The sequence below is a fragment of the Sus scrofa genome, chromosome 16 (assembly GCF_054392235.1).
Source record: "Sus scrofa isolate SSC_HxYL_T2T_F1_AM1 chromosome 16, Sscrofa_HxYL_maternal_Yorkshire_Landrace_v2.0, whole genome shotgun sequence".
Classification (NCBI taxonomy): Eukaryota; Metazoa; Chordata; class Mammalia; order Artiodactyla; family Suidae; genus Sus; species Sus scrofa.
Window position 1 is genome coordinate 30,003,531 of NC_139398.1, and position 16,713 is coordinate 30,020,243.

Consider the following 16,713-nt stretch of genomic DNA (forward strand, 5'->3'; position numbering starts at 1 on the left):
TTTTTTTTTACCATTTCTTGGGTTGCTCCCATGGCATATGGAGGTTCCCAGGCTAGGGGTCTAATCGGAGCCATAGCCACCGGCCTATGCCAGAGCCACAGCAACGTGGGATCGGAGCTGTGTCTGCAACCTACACCACAGCTCACGGCAACGCCAGATCCTTAACCCACTGAGCAAGGTCAGGGATCGAACCTGCAACCTCGTGGTTCCTAGTCAGATTCGTTAACCACTGAGCCACCACGGGAACTCCTTTCCGTGCTCTTTTAAAGTGTTTGATGCACATCTCTGCCTTACCCTTGAAATGCATCCTTCCCTTGGCTCTCTGGACACCATAATGTACAGACAGTATGGCGCCTTGCTCACTAGCTGGCGTTCCTTCTCAAGTTGTCTTGACTGCCTTCTCTTCTCCCTGATCTCTCATAGCTGAAGGGCCCAGGACTCAATACTTGCATTTCTTGTCTTGTCTTTCTGTGATTACTATCTGTAATGTCATTGCTTTCCTGGCTTTACATGCCATCCATCAGCCAAGCATTCATACCAGTGTATCTCCTTCTTGTGCCACTTGCATGTAGAATCATCTACTTGACTTCTCTGCTAACGGTGATCTCAAACTTTAACATCTAAATTCCTGATGTCCATCCCCACCCCTTCCAGATGCTTTGTCTCTGGTTTATCGAAATATTCCAGATTCTGACCATGGTTCATTGCCTCTCTTTATCCCCAGTGTCCTCATCTCTTAATTGGATTATTTTAGGAATTGCTCAATTGCTACCTCTTCCCTTTTCCCCCATAGCATATTCTGCGCAGAACTGCCTGAGTGATCCCAGTAACATGTAAATCAGAGCATGTCACTTCTCTGTGCAAACTTTCCCTTAGCTTCCCATCTCACCCAGTGTAAAAGGCAAAAACTCACTACCTGACTTCCCTCCCGTCTTCCCCTCCTTCTCTGACCCCATCTCTAGAACTCTCCCTCTCAGCTCAAGCCACATGCCACATGGGCACACTTCTGCCTCAGGGCCACCGCACCTGCCATTCCCTCTGCTTGACATGTTCTTTCACGTGGCTGAGTTGCTGCTTCCTTCAGATCTCAGTTCATATGTCACTTTTGGTGAAGTCTTCCGTGCCACCCTGCTTGAGCTTGAGATTTCATATCCCCTTCGCAGCTTTATTTTTTCCTTAGCACCTTGTCAGTTTTTAAGCATGTATATGTTACTGACTTAATTTGCTTTTCTGCCTGCTCTGCCCCGCTGCAATGTAAAATTTATGAGGGTAGTTTTTTTTTTTTTTTTTGGAGGGGGGCATCTATTTGAGTCACTCTTCTATCTTCAACACTTACAACAAGGTTTGGCATACAGCAGACGCTCAGAAAACAATTTGTAGGGAGAATGAAGTAGAGTCAGTGGTATTTTTAATTTCAATGTCGATGCCTCGGGGATTGTGATGTAATTGGTAGGACAAGCACAAGCATTGGTATCTTCTGAATGTTTCCTAGGTAGGTCTAAGTAGAGCCAGGGTTTCAAACCCCTATTTGTTTATTTTTTCTTTCTTGGGATTTTACCTCTGTGGCCTATGTTGTTGCATTCTTAGAAAATCCATTAGTTTCCAAACTTAAATTTCAGGGGATGCTTTTGATGAAATTTGTGCTGTGTGTAATAGGATATTTGGGTTTTCATCAGAGCATCATGTTAGAGTGAATGTAGTGGACGTTCATCCCTGCCTGACCTTGGCTGAACTCTGCCTGGGAGGCACAGACCTCCTACTGTAAGGTCAAGTGTTTTCTTTAATTTCCTTATTGAAGAGCCAGCTTTTCTCTTTAAATACAGTCAGCCCTCGATGTCTGTGTATCCACAGGTTCTGCATCTGCAGATTCAGCCAACCGCTGATGGAAAATATTTTGGGGAAATATTCCAGAAAGTTCCAAAAAGCAAAACTTGAATTTGTCAGTATTTACATTGTATTCACAACCATTTACATTGTATTGGGTACTATAAGTAATCTAGAGATGATTTAAAGTATAAGGAAGGATATGCGTAGGTTATATGCAAATACTACATCATTTTATACAAGGGACTTGAGCATCCTCTGATTTAGATAGCCACAGGGATCTTGGAATTGATGTCCCATGACTGTATATGAAAAGTGAGAAGGGATTTGGATCCACTTACCTGCTTTTATCCTCATGGGCTTTATGCATTTGTTTCATACCCTCCACCTGAACACCCCTCTACTCACTCGTTGGCTCAATTCTGTCCACCCCCTAAGACCCAGGCAAAGTCTCACTCTCCCTTGGAGGAGTATTTCTCCTCACCGTCTAGCTGGCAGCCTCTTCCAGAGCGTCTGGCACACACACTGCCTGGCACATTCTCCTGGCATCCATCAGACGCTGCCTTGGTTGGTGAACCTTTCCTTGAAAGTGTCTTTGTGTGCAGCTCCTCCCAGGCCAGACTGTAAACTCTCCGAGGACTCTTGGCCATACTTCTCATGTCTTTGCATCCCCAGCAGCGGCTGTAAATAGACGGATTGGCTAAACTATTCTTGTTGAATGTATTGACAGCTTCTAAGGAGCATTGCCAAGGGGGAAGGGTATTCCATCTTGGTGTAATTAGAGAACTACCCTTCATAAACACCCTGGCATCTTTTCCTCTGGGTTATTGTTGATCGATATCTTTCTTATCTCATGGTTTTTTGTTTGTTTGTTTGTTTAAAGCAACTAGCTAGCTCGTATGGTTTAAAATCTCAAGATTTCAGTACGGTTGAAAACGACATACTCAGGAAAGCTCAGCTATAATCACATTTGCCTTTATTTTCAAAATCACATTCCAGGAAATAAATTTAAAACACCCTTTAGGGCTGCTTGGAGGAAGCCCCAAGATAAGACAAAGGAGGGGCACCTTGTAGGACCCCTCTCTCTCTATTTGAAATAGTGGCTCTTCTATTAGAGTCTCCTTATCAGGCTAACATTCTTCATTTCAGCAGGCTGAGAGATCAGCTGACCTAAAATGTTGGAGTAGGAGGTAGGTTTAGAAACTAAGGTCTTAACACCTTTATGGCCTTTTGAAGCCCTAGGATTGGGGGAAACTGATGTCATGGTGAGACAGGAAATGTTATAAAGCTGTAAAATGTCATAAACCAATTTCCATCTGGTCGTAGGTGTAAAAGACACAGCAAAGAAAAGTGCATTGTGTTTTTTTCCATGGGAATAAGGTTACTAGATCAGAACATCACTGGAAAGCTGTTGACATAACATATCTGGACTTTTCAGCATGGTGTTTGGATGGTCCCTTGTGACATCTTTGTAGGCAAGACGGAGAAATGTTGACTAGATAGCTGAAGAACCTGGTGACATGTAGCTGACTGACTAAATGCCCAGACAAAGGGGATGATGGATTGATGTTCATCCAGAGAGAAGGTTCTAACAGTAAGAGTCAAGTACAGGGGAGTTCCCGTTGTGGCGCAATGGTTAACGAATCCGATTAGGAACCATGAGGTTGCGGGTTCGGTCCCTGCCCTTGCTCAGTGGGTTAACGATCCGTCGTTGCCGTGAGCTGTGGTGTACGTTGCAGACGTGGCTCGGATCCCGCGTTGCTGTGGCTCTGGCGTAGGCTGGCGGCTACAGCTCCGAATCGACCCCTAGCCTGGGAACCTCCATATGCTGTGGGATCGGCCCAAAGAAATAGCAAAAAAAGACAAAAAAAAAAAAAAAAAAAAAAAAAAGAGTCAGGTACACTTCTGCCATTGGATGTATCCTGCTCCTGTTCAATGTTTTGTTTTGTTTTGTTTTTTGCTTTTTTTTTTTTTTTCCTAGATGACTTGAATAAAGATGTGGGTGACATGTTTATCTCATTTGCTCATGACCCCGATCTGGGAGGCACAGTGACTTCTTTTCACACCAGAATCAGACTCTAGATTGACTTGCAGGATCAGCCACATCTTGCCAGATCAGCCAAGGGCTCAAGGGAAGATTCTGCACTTAGGTCTGAAAAACCAACTACATGTATTACAGGATGATCAGGAACCTGCCTTCACAGTGGTCTTTGTGTAAAAGATTCGGGCAGTTCATTTGACGATGTGATCAATGTGCATCATTGCTGTGATGTGACTGTCGAATAAATGTAAATGCCAAATGTGAGAGGCCCGGAAACAGTGTTGACCACACATCTAGGCTCTTGTTGCTGCTCTGGGCAAGACATGGTATAAAGTAGCAGATCCAGAGGCAAGGGTCCACATGGGGGAGCTGGTCAGAGAAATTTGCAGGACAGATCAGCACTGCCCCCAGGTCCTTCCCCTTCCAGCCCATGCCCCTTCGGACCATCACTTCTCTCCCTCCTTCGCCAGTACCCTAAAGTCCCTGTCTCCTTCCCTTTGCTGTCCCCATGGTCCAAAGCCCCTACACTGGATAAGCTCATCCACCTGCGTGTTCTGCCTGTGTCCTGGCTGCTAAGCATTTCTGTGAAGGGGAAAAAAGCCCATCTCTGTGGCTTGGTGCACCTGCAGAATAATGGCCTCTAAACTCATCAGCCTCAGAGGCTGGCAGACGGGTAGACAGTCTCTCCATAGGATCCCAATCACCTTTCCCTGCCTCCCTCCTCCCCCCACTATCTTGTCTGACTCTTCCCCTTCCCCTCTCTCCAAGCCCAGACCCATAATGTTTTCTTCAAAGAGAACATCAGTGGAAACTCCGTCAGTCCTGCTCCCACACTTACAGTCTATTTGCTTCCTGCCTCTCAGAGAATTTCCCTCCGTTTATGGAACATTTCCCCCAGGTTCAGGGTCATACTTAAGCAGCTCACGCTTTGCCCGTCTTTTCCCTCCGCCTGCCTGTCAGTGCTTCCTCTCCACCAAGTGCAAACCTCACCCCCTCTTAATTAAGTCCTCTTGGGCTGTATATCCCTAACAACTAAATTACCTGAACCCTTGATCCGTATTGCCTGTTTTCACTTCTTTAACTTCTCATCAATCCCTCCACAGACTAGGCCATCTGATTTCCATTCCTAACCCTCCGTTGAAAGCCCCCTGTCGGGACCATCAATGGGCCTCCTGTCAGAATCCAATGGAAACGCTTCCCTCCTTTACGTCAGCTGGGCTGCTGGCTGGCTCCTTTTTATGAAACACTGTTCTCCAGCTTCTCCACCACTGTTCCTCTCCTGGCTTTCTTTCTACCTGATGCCTAGTCTCCATCTCTCTGAGCTCCTCTCCATGGAGTGCTGGCATTTATTTTTGCAACAATTTTTATCCCCTTTTACTTTTTGGATTGGTTTATACGTCGCCTCTTCAACAGTGATGTTCTCATTTCCCCCTGGGCAATTTCAGCCCCATTTTCCACTTCAGTCACCACTCATATACGGATCCCTCCAGAATATGTACCTGTAGCCTCTATGCTCCTCCTGAGCTGGGGACTCTCATGTGCAGTGTCTGCCTATGACCTCTATCTGGCGACCCTCAGCTACTCCAGAGCAGCACCTCGCAGCGTGAGCTCATCACATCTCCTGAATGGACCTGCCCCCTCCCCCTCTGCTCCCTGTCTTGGCCAAAAGCACGCACACAACCAGCCCCCAAACAGCAAAGGTGGACTCACCCTCTCCTCTCTGTGGTTCTGTATCCTTGCATGTGGGAGGTCTGTAACTACAATCCATTAGATGGTTAAAGAAATAAAGTATTGCAATGATTTTCCCATGCAGGACTTCTAAGACTTAGTTCTGGTCCAAAAACCAGAACAAAGGCCAAAGCGTTTGAAATTAAGGGACGGAGATACAGCTCCATGGTGGGAAATTTCTTCTAACTGATACTGTCACAGTTTCCTCTGTTCCTGTCTTACTGTAACAAAGCATTGGAATGGCAGACGTTTTACAGTTTTATTAAAGTGAAAGTATGTTTTCAGAGAGGGAGCGAGAGAACTCACATGCGTGCAGGTTAAAAAGAGGGCCCGACTCCCTCTGCACTTATCTTTATACCCTACAACGTGACCTGAGCGGAGACCCGATTTGATCTTCTGATTGATCTTGGGCAGGATACCTTGTCTGCATGGGGAACAGGTTGTATGGTGGCAGGGTAGGGAATGGGTGACATTACTTCTCTAGCAGGGAGTGAGCAGCCCAGGTTGGTCAAGGTTGAGGAAGTGGCATTACAATGTGACATGGCCAGAGGCTTTTGGGTTTAATCTCCTTGAAGGGGTCTTGAAGCCTATAACACAATCATTAGAGTCTCAAAGTGGCAGAGACTGCCTTGAGGGGCAGTAGGTTTCACTTCACGGCAGGCACCAGGCAGAGGCTGGAGGACTGTTGCAGGATGGGGCTGGGGGACTTCCAGTGCCTCTGCCAACTCTGAGATTTAAATTGGCAGCAAATAAATTCTTCCAGTCTACTTTGTCCATATCATCTCACTTATGCTTCCTAGGAGATTATTAGCCCCATTTTCTGGACGGGGAATCAGAAGGCTCGAGAGTCAAGTAATTTTCCCAAGGTGATCCAACTGGATGATCGGTTTTTAGGGCCAGGCCTCCAAAGCAGATGTGTCCCCAAAGCCCACTGCTTTTGTGAAGCTGCTGCCTTCTCTTTGGCATTGGGAACGGACTTCAGTTCAGTAACGTTTAGTTAGCTGTATACCCGCATCGACGCAGGTAGACCTTTGAGGATAATAGAAAGGAGCAATTCTTGGATTCAGAGCTTAAATAAATCAATGCGCAGCTTAAGTTCTTCTTAAATGTGTCCCCATGTTTAATGGCCGATTACCCTTCCCTTCTATTTCTCCAGATGCTTTATCAGTATAACGAGCAATCCTAATAACCACATGCAATTTTCTGCCTAGGCATCCATTTCCCAGAGGCTTGGGGAGGAACACATCAGAAAGGGTTAAAACTCCCATTTACTTAGACTGGCTTTTAATTAAATGCAGGTCCCAGCTTCCTGCTGGGTGACAAATGCTGAAGGGGACAATCCTGGGTTTTCTTTTAAGAACTTGAAAGAAAGGGAGGAGAGGCCACATATTTGGGGAGGGGGGCATTGCCTCGAGGTATAGAAAGCATGTGTAAGCCCGTATTTACATCTTCAGTTTGGCCTCTAATAGAATGTTGTAGAAGGAACCAGAGGTCTAATGAAAACAGTAGATGAATGTCCAAGTGGAAGGCAGCCAGTCTAGGACAGTACCTGGGCCAAGGTGGGGGTCCAGGGGGGTGGTTGCGTTGAGGATCTGAAATCCAGACTGTAAAGCCTTGCCTTGCAGATCCCCTGTGTGCGGTTACTTTCGTGGCTCTCTTTAGCTGCCATGCCCAGAACTCTAGGGAGCACTCAGCCTCTTACACACTCCACGGTGTAGGGTTACCTCTGCACCTTTCACCTGATCCCAGCCTTATTGTTGGAGTGCTCAGAGCTCTTTGTCTGTGGGCTTGAAGGTTAGGCAAGGATTGAGGAAATAAAATGCAGCAGCAATTCCCAAGCCTAAAGATGGATAGAATGACCAGCGCCTCTCTCAGTGCCTTTTTTTTTTCTTTTCCCAGAGAGACATTTCATGGTGGCAGAAGTGTAACTGCTACCATTGTTTGAGGAGCAAAGCAGGATTGGGAGGGAGTGAAAAGAGAAATGGACCCACAGCCAGCAGTCTGCTCTCATCCAGATACCGTCGCTGTAGCTCTGGTAGCCAGCATCTCTAGATCTGGCGTTCTTTATGCTTTGAATGAAGTGGTTGCTTTTAAATTCTGTCTCCTTTTTCTCTAAAAGAAGACAGTGTCCTGACACACAGTCCTAGCTCAGTACTCCACACATTGCCTGTTACTTGAGAACGAATCGTCCTGCACCTGCCTCTCACCACTCAAGACCCACTCACGTCTATAGCGCCTTGGACCTCACGTTCTGTCCAAAATGAATAAATGCCTCTAAATTAAGACTCCCATCAAAAATATCCTTTTCTGTTAGGAATAATTTCCATGAATATTACAAGACTTATAAGGCATGAAAAATTTGGTTTCTGTTCCACTGATGGTTTCTTCCGTGAACAGTTAGAGATCATCTCTTTTAGTCTCGTATTTTATAACTGTACAGATTTAGGCCCAGAGAGGTAAGGTGGCTTTCTAAGTGCTACACAGCAAAGACTCTTCTGTAGGACCTTTCCCAACTGCTCAAAATGGAAAGATGCAGGTACTTGGCAATCAGCAGTTAAAAGAAAATTATAGTTTAATTTCCAAGAGAGTTATTTTTAAATAGGAGACTGTTCCACCTTCGAATTTTTTTTTTTTTGACGGAAAAAAAATAATAAACAAGTGTACTGGATTTGTCCTTTTAAGCCCATTGAAGGAGTGTGCCCTGTCTAGGCTGTTGAAATTGGCAGGCTGACATCTTACAGACAGACTGTTCTGGTCTACTTGGTTAGTTGTTATCCCAAACGCTGATCTGACTCACGGGTGAGATCATGAGAAATCTGGACTATTTTTCTTGATGACTTTTTCTTTCCTATTCCAGTTTTCTTTTGCGGTATTTGGCTGTGTATGATACCCATGCTGGGGAACAGAATCTCGAAAGAGTTGTTCCTAGGATGGCTGCTGCTGTCATATGAATCATAAGACAGCTGGGGCAGGTTTGGCCATGAACTGTCTGTGGCTTCAGTGTGGAAACTTAGGGGTGTGTGTGTGTGTGTGTGTGTGTGTGTGTGTGTGTGTGTGTGTGTGTGTGTGTGTGTGTGTGTATTTGAGTATGTGCTGCCCTTATGGCAAGGTAAGACATTTTCTGTCTATTGGGATTTCAGGGATTCTGGAAAGGCCCTCCTTCTAAGTGGGTGGACTGTTTTCATTGTTTACTTATTTATTTTCCTTTTTCAGCTGCCCCAAGACATATGGAGTTCACAGACCAGGGATCCGATCTGAGCCTAAGCCACACCTGTGGCAATGCTGGATCCTTAACCCACTAGTGCAGGGCCGGGGATCAAACATGTGTTCCAGCGTTCGCAAGACGCTGCTGATCCCATTGCGCCACAGCAGGAACTCTGAACAAATGTTTCTTTAATATCCACCTTTTGCTGGATGCTGGCAGTATAATGAGGACTCCTATCACCATGAGGAGGTTACCTACAATTAAATAAGTAAATGTTACCTGGTCTGTGTATTAGGGTAACATTAGCTGCTGTGATCATTAAACCCCCAAGTTTTAGTGGCCACACATCACACCACATTGCCTCTCACATAGCAGCTTTGTGCGAGAGTTCTTGATCAGAGGTAACTCTCCTCCACATAGTGATTCAGGCCTCCATGCTCTTTCCGTCTTGTGTCCCCACAGGTTTTCTAGGGCTGTGGAAGGGGAAAGAAGAGAGAAGGTAGGTTCTCCTGAAATGCCTTGGTTTGAAAGCAGCATATTCTATGGGGGAGAACTAACCACACAGCCTTGTATGGATGCCAAGGGGCTGGGAGGTGTGTCTGCCCCGCGGAAGGGGACTCTGGGAGATTTTGGTGCTTGGATGGGGGTCTCTGTTATTGACTGATAAGTACTCTGTTGGGGGGGGCGGTGATGCTCAGGGTACTACTCAGGTGCAGAAGAGAGGCACCTAACCTGGAATTGGGATGCGGGGGAGTCGTCACTTATCCTCTGCTCCCCTGAGCTTGGTTTCAGTCCTCCAATGCGCCTTTCTTTCTGTGTCTCTCACACCTCGCATACGTTCTTTCTTTTCTCTAAAACTTTGCTCTCACCCCACCTTGCCTTCCCTTGACTAATACAATATTTCATCAAACTTGCAAGGCATTGCTCCCAAGAAGCTTTTCCTGGACCAGAAATCCAGTTTGCATGCATGTGTTCTGGCTTTATCTGAAAGCAAAGCCAGCGATTTTTATTTATTGGGATTTGAGAGCCCCTAGGAAGGCACTCCTGCTAATCAAGTGGCAGTTTTCCGTGGTGTCAACGGCAGGGGATCAAAGAGGAGAGGGAGGGAAGGGGAGCATAAGGTGATGGGGGAGGGAGGCAGGGACAACTACAACCTTCCGGCCACTTGGACCTTGGACGAGAGGGCTCCAGCTCTCTGGAGGTGGAGAGGCAGCAGGGGTCTTCCAAGCCCCTCAGTTCAGGGACTCATATTGCTAATAGTGGGTTTCTGGAGTTGTTTCTCAGGCCTTATTTCTAGAGAATAAATAAGAAAAATGTCCGAAGACTGGTTAAGGAGCGGGACACCCAATTTAGGGCAGAGGCTCTCCCTACAGAAGCATCCTTTTTGACCAGGAGGAGAAGGAGATGGTTGTGGAGCCAGACTCAGTCTCTGAGCACAGGCCCGAGGGAGTACAGAAACTTCCAGGGTCGAAGCAGTGATGGAATGCATCTTCCTGTTCCAACAGGCCCAGGATCTTATAAAGGAACATTGGGTTTTAATTTGGGGATGTAAGAAATGAGCATGTTTCTCCTGCAGCTGGCCTTATCTCCTTATTCAAAAAATATTTTCATACTAATTATTTTTAATGATCTCAAGGAAAAGTGCCTTTTGCAATTATCTTGACAAGTTCATACATGCAAGGGACCTCCTGATCCTGCCTTTATGAGGCTGCTTGAACTGTTTAGGTTACCAATAGAGTGACGTAAAAACAGACCTGCGAGCTGGATGCTTGGAAGAAAACCTTGGCAGGATGGTTTAATAAGGAGACTATTATATTCACCCCATGGGCTCTCCCCCAGAGAGCTGTCCATTCTTCTGTCCTAACCCACTCCAGTCTGAAGACTGGCTTTTCAGAAGCCCAGGGCTGGATCCATATATTTTGGGAGAGTAATCATTGATACAGAAGCTGAAAGCCAAGAGTCCAGGGTACAGAGTAAGGCGTGGAGGTGGGATGGATCAGGACAGGACTAGCAGCTGTTCAGGCTGCCTCTGGCATTTGCCTCCCAGGCGGTCCGCTCTGTTTCTTGTGATTTGTCAGCCTGCGTGCAGACATTCATTCATTCCTCCCACACACACCTACAGCACACCTACTCTGTTCTCTTCGCCGGCACTAGGGATACAGGGGTGGGCAAGGCATTCAAAATCCCGGCCCCACAGAGCACCCACAGTTTAGAGGGAGAAGGACAGACACAAAGCCCATAAACTGATGGATCTGCTATGTCACTTCAGGAATCAGGTGCTTCTTGAAGAAAAATAGGGCAGCTTCAGCAGCTCGAGAGTGATGGAGGGGGCTTGGTTAGATCGTGTAAACATGGAAGGCTGCTCTGGGACAGTGATGTTGGAGCAGAGATCTGAGAAGTGAGGAGCTGGCTAGGCGTGGATCCCCCACACCCTCAGGGAAGAAACCCATCAGGGCTGGTGGCTGTGCGGTGCAGCAGGAAAGGGCCATTGCAGGCCAGCCACCAGAAGGCAGGAGGCAGTGGGGGTGATGCCGCTTGAGAAAAGCAAGAGCCCTGCTCTCGGAAAGGTAAGGGAAGCCTGTGGAGAGAGCAGAGTTCTCTAAAGAATTGTCTTTTTGGATTGCTGTAATCTGATACAGGTGGATATGTATGTAGGTTTGGTTTCCAGTCTTTGCAGGAATTTGCTTTTTGGTGCAAAGGAAGAAATTGGACGCAGACAACCTTGCTGTTTGGAGAAAGTCCTTTGGAAGCTGGTCGAATATAAAAACCACTGCTTTCTATTCTCAGAACTCTGGTCCTGCCCACTGTCGGGCAGGCGCTGGCCCTGGGAGAGCAGAGAACTTTGGGTCTAATTGGCCCATGGTACAGCCACTTTGACCATTGCCTGGAAAACTCCCCGGCTCTGTCTAGTTAACAGCGGCTCCGTTGCTAATAAATCTTTTGCAGTCTTCTGCCGTGGTTGGGTTTTGATGACGCATTTGCATGTCGAGATCATTTGGGTTTTGGAGTTTCGGTCTCCTGCTGTTCCTAATGTCATAAACGGATGGTAATAACCCGGGAGGGGATTATGTTCCAGGGTTGCAAGGAGATGAGCTTTACAAACATCCATCTTATTTGCAGGCAAATATGGCTAATGACAGACTAGGGAAAACAAAATAATTCAAAATCTGCAGTGAATGCTTGGTTATTTCCAAAGGGCCTGCTTTTTAATGAGGTTCAGTAGAGAATGAAGGATAAGAGGGGGAAAGTAGTAACAGCATCCCAGGAGTCTCTTGGGGGCTTGGGGGCTTTTTAATAATAAAAATAGGAGTTCCCATTGTGGCTCAGAGGGTTAAGGATCTGACATAGTCTCCACGAGGATGAAGGCTCAATCCCTGGCCTTGCTCAGTGGGTTAAGATTCCAGTGTTGCCGTAGGCTGCAGTGTAGGTCACAGATGTAGCTCGGATCTGGTGTTGCGGTGGCTGTGGTATAGGCCTGCAGCTGCAGCCCCAATTTGACCTCTAGCCCAGGAATTTCCATATGCTGCAGATACAGCCCTAAAAGAAAAAGGAAAAGGAAAAATAGGAGTTCCTGCTGTGGTGCAATGGGATTGATGGCGTCTTAGGAGCGCTGGGTCGTAGGTTCAATCCCTGGCCCAGCACAGTGGGTTAAAAATCCAGTGTTGCCGCAGCTGTGGCTTAGGTCGTGACTGCGGCTCTGATCTGATCCCTGGCCCAGGAACTCCATATGCTGTGGGGTGGACAAAAATAAAATAGATAGATAGATAGATAGATAGATAGATAGATAGAGAGATAGATAGATAGATAGATAGATAGATAGATAGATAGATAGATAGATAAAAGCAGGTTCACTGAGGCAAAGGAGCCATGTTGGAAAGCCCCCCTCCCCTTGTGGGGCTGGGGCTTCACTGTGGGAAGCAAACTCCTAGCACAGGGGTTCTGCAGCAGGGGCCACTTTTCCCCAGCAGATATTTGGCAATGTCTAGAGACATTTTTGGTTGTCACTGGTGGTGCTGGGGGCCTCTAGTGGGTAGCTGCTGGGGAGGCTGCTAAATATCCAGTGACACACAGGACAGCCCCACAACAAAGGATCGTCCTGCCCAAATGTCCACGGTGCTGAGGCCAAGAGCACGACCACCCACCTGCCTCTCCCTGTTGCATGTTGTCCAACCTTCAGCTGTGAAGTGGCTCTGCCGCCCTTTCCTAGGAGTTAACGTCATCTCCAAGTGAAGGCCTGGAAGGGGCCTTGGAAATGACCTAATACTAATCTGTGTGGTGCCTGGAGGACTTTGGATGGATTAAGTGACTTTCTATGTTCCCATGGCTTTTGAGCAACAGAAGTAGGATGAATGAACTGAAGATCCTTTTCCTCCTCAAGGAGCTTTTGCAAAAGGAGTTTTTGCCAGTTTGTTATATTCTATTCTTGGATTCTCACTTCACTCATTCCTGCAGTAACCGTTTGCTGAGTGTCTGCTATGTTCTTGGCACTTTGCTACCATCTGTCCCCTGAGTGACAGTCTTCCGACTGCCTAAAAGGGGCAGTGCAATCATGGTGATGAGAATATACTGTTGAGAACAACTATTGAGGGTTTATGCTGGGCCAGGACTATACTAAACCCTTTAATAAATATCCTTTGCTTATCTCATTAAATTTGCCTCACAACCCAGCAAGCATGTGCTATTATTATCCCCCTTAAGAGGGGGTGGACTGGGACTCAGGTCACTTAGCGGGTGTTGGGGTCAGGAATTTGAGCCTAGTTCTACTGAATTCCAGAGCTAGAACCCCTAGCCACTGAGCTCTCATCTTTTTCTACATGGTGATGAGAAATTAAATTGTTGCTATAGTCAGGAGACTTGATTTTAGAGTTTTGACCAAAACTCAAGGAGAAGATGTAGGTATATTCTTCTGGATTGTATCACCCAGGCTTTCAGTGGAGTTTTTGTTCATTTTCTGGTTGCTGTTGTCTTTGGATTTTCCAGGCATATGGGGATTTTTATTTAACTTCCATATATACCCGTTTTTGTGAGTATTTACTGTATTAGGGAAGTGGCCAAATACTGGGGATTCCATGAGCAAAATACCTGTTTTAGTTTGGGTTCCCCTAAGAACCGACCTTGAGACAAGGCTTTGGGTACAGAAATCATGGGGAGGAGTGGGGAGGTGAGAGAGGAAGGGAGGAAGGTTGACAGAGGGTTGTGCCAGTGTGGTGACTGCCGTGACAGCAGGCCCTTGGAAGTCCCTCTGTGGGCCTCTAAGAGACTGTGCAAAACACATGCAGAATGGCTGATGGACACTGGGTTCTTTAGCCACCAGCTGCCACTCTTATTCCTTCATTGGGTGCAGGATGCTTCTGGGGACATCAACTCCCTGGCACTTTCCTCAGGCAGGGAGCCAGGAGACCCCTAGAGCAAGTTGGGGAACTGAGGTGATCTCCAGGGAGGTGGGCCAGGGGCTGTGACCACAGCATGTGCTACAGTGTAATTTCTGCCCTCAAGGAACTCATCCTGCTGTGAGCAGGGGAGTCAGTAGAATTCATGGTACAGTAGGACAATGGGAAGGTGTATAAAGAATGGAGAACAGCAAAGAAGAGAAGATGACTCCATGGGGGGAAATCAGGAAAGCCTTTCCAGAGGACGTGACATTGAAGGGCTAAGAACACATTAAAGGTAGTTCCCTATCATCAATGTCTTCCTTATCCCTATGCCTGGGGCACAGTGAAGTGGTGCCATGTCAAGGGTTGTCTGGCTTTTGCTGTTTGAAGCTTTCATTTTCCTTGTCCCCTGCCCCGTCATGCCAGGATGCTCTTGTGGTCAGCATCAGGACCATGAGCCTGACACTAGCAACATCGAGAGCCTCTAAGCCATTGTCCTTGAAGTTGTGTAGAAAGAGGCTGGTGCCAGCTCCACTGCCTTCCATATCTGCTGGAGCTGGCCCTTCTTGAAATCCAGATGGCAGTTGTTACTGGTGTGAAATCCTGGACGGTGGTCAACTTTGATGAGCTCACCTTTGCTGATGGCCATCTCAAAGGCAGGGACCCATGGCCTACACTAATGCTTCTCAGAGCAAAATTCGAGAAGCAAAAAGTCTGCCTGCAATTCATGGGGAGAGCTTGTTAAAACACAGATTCCTGGGCTGCTGGAGGCTCTGAGTCCATATTTGGTGGGATCTAGTCAGAGACTTTGCATTTAACAGCCTCCACCTTTGCTGACACTGCTGGTCTGCTGTCCACACTTGGAATAGCACGGTTCTAGAACCTCTTACCCATTTCTCTATTGAACACTTGCACCAAACTTTCAGAGTTTCTCAGTGTCACGCTCTTGACATTTAGGGCTGGGTAATTCTCTGTCATGGGGACTGCCTTGTGCATCGTAGGATGTTTAGCAGCATCTCTGGTCTCTAGCCACTGGATGCCGGTAGCATTTCTCAGTAGTGACAACCCAGAATGTCTTCCAGCATTGCCAAAAGACCCCTGGAAGGCAAAGTCTCCCCAGCTTGAGAGCCACTGGCCAAGATGTTCTTATTGCTCCTCAGACTTCTGTGTACCTACCAGTTCCTGGGGGATCTTGCTAAAATGCACATTCTAATTCAGTAGGTCTGGGAAGCAGCCTGGGTCTGGGTTTCTTTGGAGCTCCGAGGTAATGCGGATACTGCTGGTTGGGGACCACACTCTGAGTAACAGTGGTCCCCACTGAGAGCCTTGATTGGACCCAGAGCCTCAAAGGTATCCCTACAATTGCTTGTAATTTTGATCAGTTTCTCTAGTTTGCTTTTATTTCCCCAGGTTGATTAAAGCTGTAGCTGCTGCTTTCCCCTCCCCCACCAATTCCCCCCCCCCCCCCGCCCCCGTCACTGAGGAGGGGGAGGTTGGGGGATGGGGAGTGGAAGGGGGCAGGGGTCGGGCTCCTATCTGCTTGTCCAGGGAGGAGTTAGCCTTCCTCTGAATGGCAGCTGATCTGAGTTTGCGTTTGATATGTACAAGATCTCACTAGGGATTCTTGGTCCCCCAAAAGGCTACTCTGCACTTTTGAGTCTTTCATTTTTTTTTTAACCTGAGTTTTAAAGGGAGAAAATAGGAGGAGGGACCCTTCCTTATGGAAGGTAAGAAGCCCAGGTGTGCCAAGCTGAAATTCCAGAAGATTCAAGGAGATAGTCTCTGGGGACTAGGGCTTAGGGCATGCTTGTCAGAGCCAAGAAGCAGCTGCAGTTATGGAGCAAGGAAGGCCTAAGCCCGATGGGGCTGAGAGGTGGGGGGAGCCGCACCTTCCTCTACTGCTGAACCCAGGAGTTATTCTGGCCATGAACAAAGGTAGATATCTAGAAATGCTGTCACCTTGTCTGTTGTTATTTTTAGCCATTGTCTATTTCCTACTATTGGAAACGGTAAAAATTCCTAGGAGACCTTTCCTCCACGCTTTAGTGAGAAGGTTGGAGAACGTGTGGGGAAAGAAAAGTGGCTGTGAGACCAGGAAAGTCACCCAAATCAAAGGATCCTAGTGTGGGGAAAGCAGAAGGACAGCAGGGAACTGCCAACCCGGTCTCTACATAGGGGTGGTGGGGGTCCCCACTGGGCTATCTCAAGTGTCCTGAGCAGCTCTCATCTGTGGTGGCTGGTTCTGTGTTTCCTTTAGTACCTACTGTGTGGGGGCTGGGGAAAGGGTTCTCCCCATGCATGTATTCACATTTCTATGGGACAAATGCATTCCTAGCTCTGAAGGGCAAATGGCTGCACCAGGAACTCCCTCTGGCTAAGCTTGGGTTGTTATGTTAGATGAGCCATACCTAGACAATGGGATGTGACCCTTGGATTTCCAGCAGAAAGGCTGTGTGCCTTAGCATGTTGAGGGAGGGTTTGTGTGGGTTAGAGAGGAGGGGATTTGTCAGTGCTATGGATTGAATTTTTGTGTCTCCCACTCC

The 16,713-nt window shown here is 47.2% G+C and overlaps 1 protein-coding gene across 4 annotated transcripts in view; it reads left to right on the forward strand.

Moving 5' to 3' along the window:
- The window catches only part of PDZD2 (PDZ domain containing 2), a 416,943-nt gene that overhangs the window by 14,335 nt on the left and 385,895 nt on the right, over positions 1 to 16,713 (forward strand). The window contains exon 2 of one of the 4 annotated variants that reach the window (XM_085002034.1): positions 9,261 to 9,297. The exons of the other annotated variants lie outside the window; for them this stretch is intronic. The gene's annotated coding sequence lies outside the window, so the exon portion shown is untranslated. The remainder of the gene's footprint in view (positions 1 to 9,260; positions 9,298 to 16,713) is intronic. 4 annotated transcript variants of the gene reach the window in all.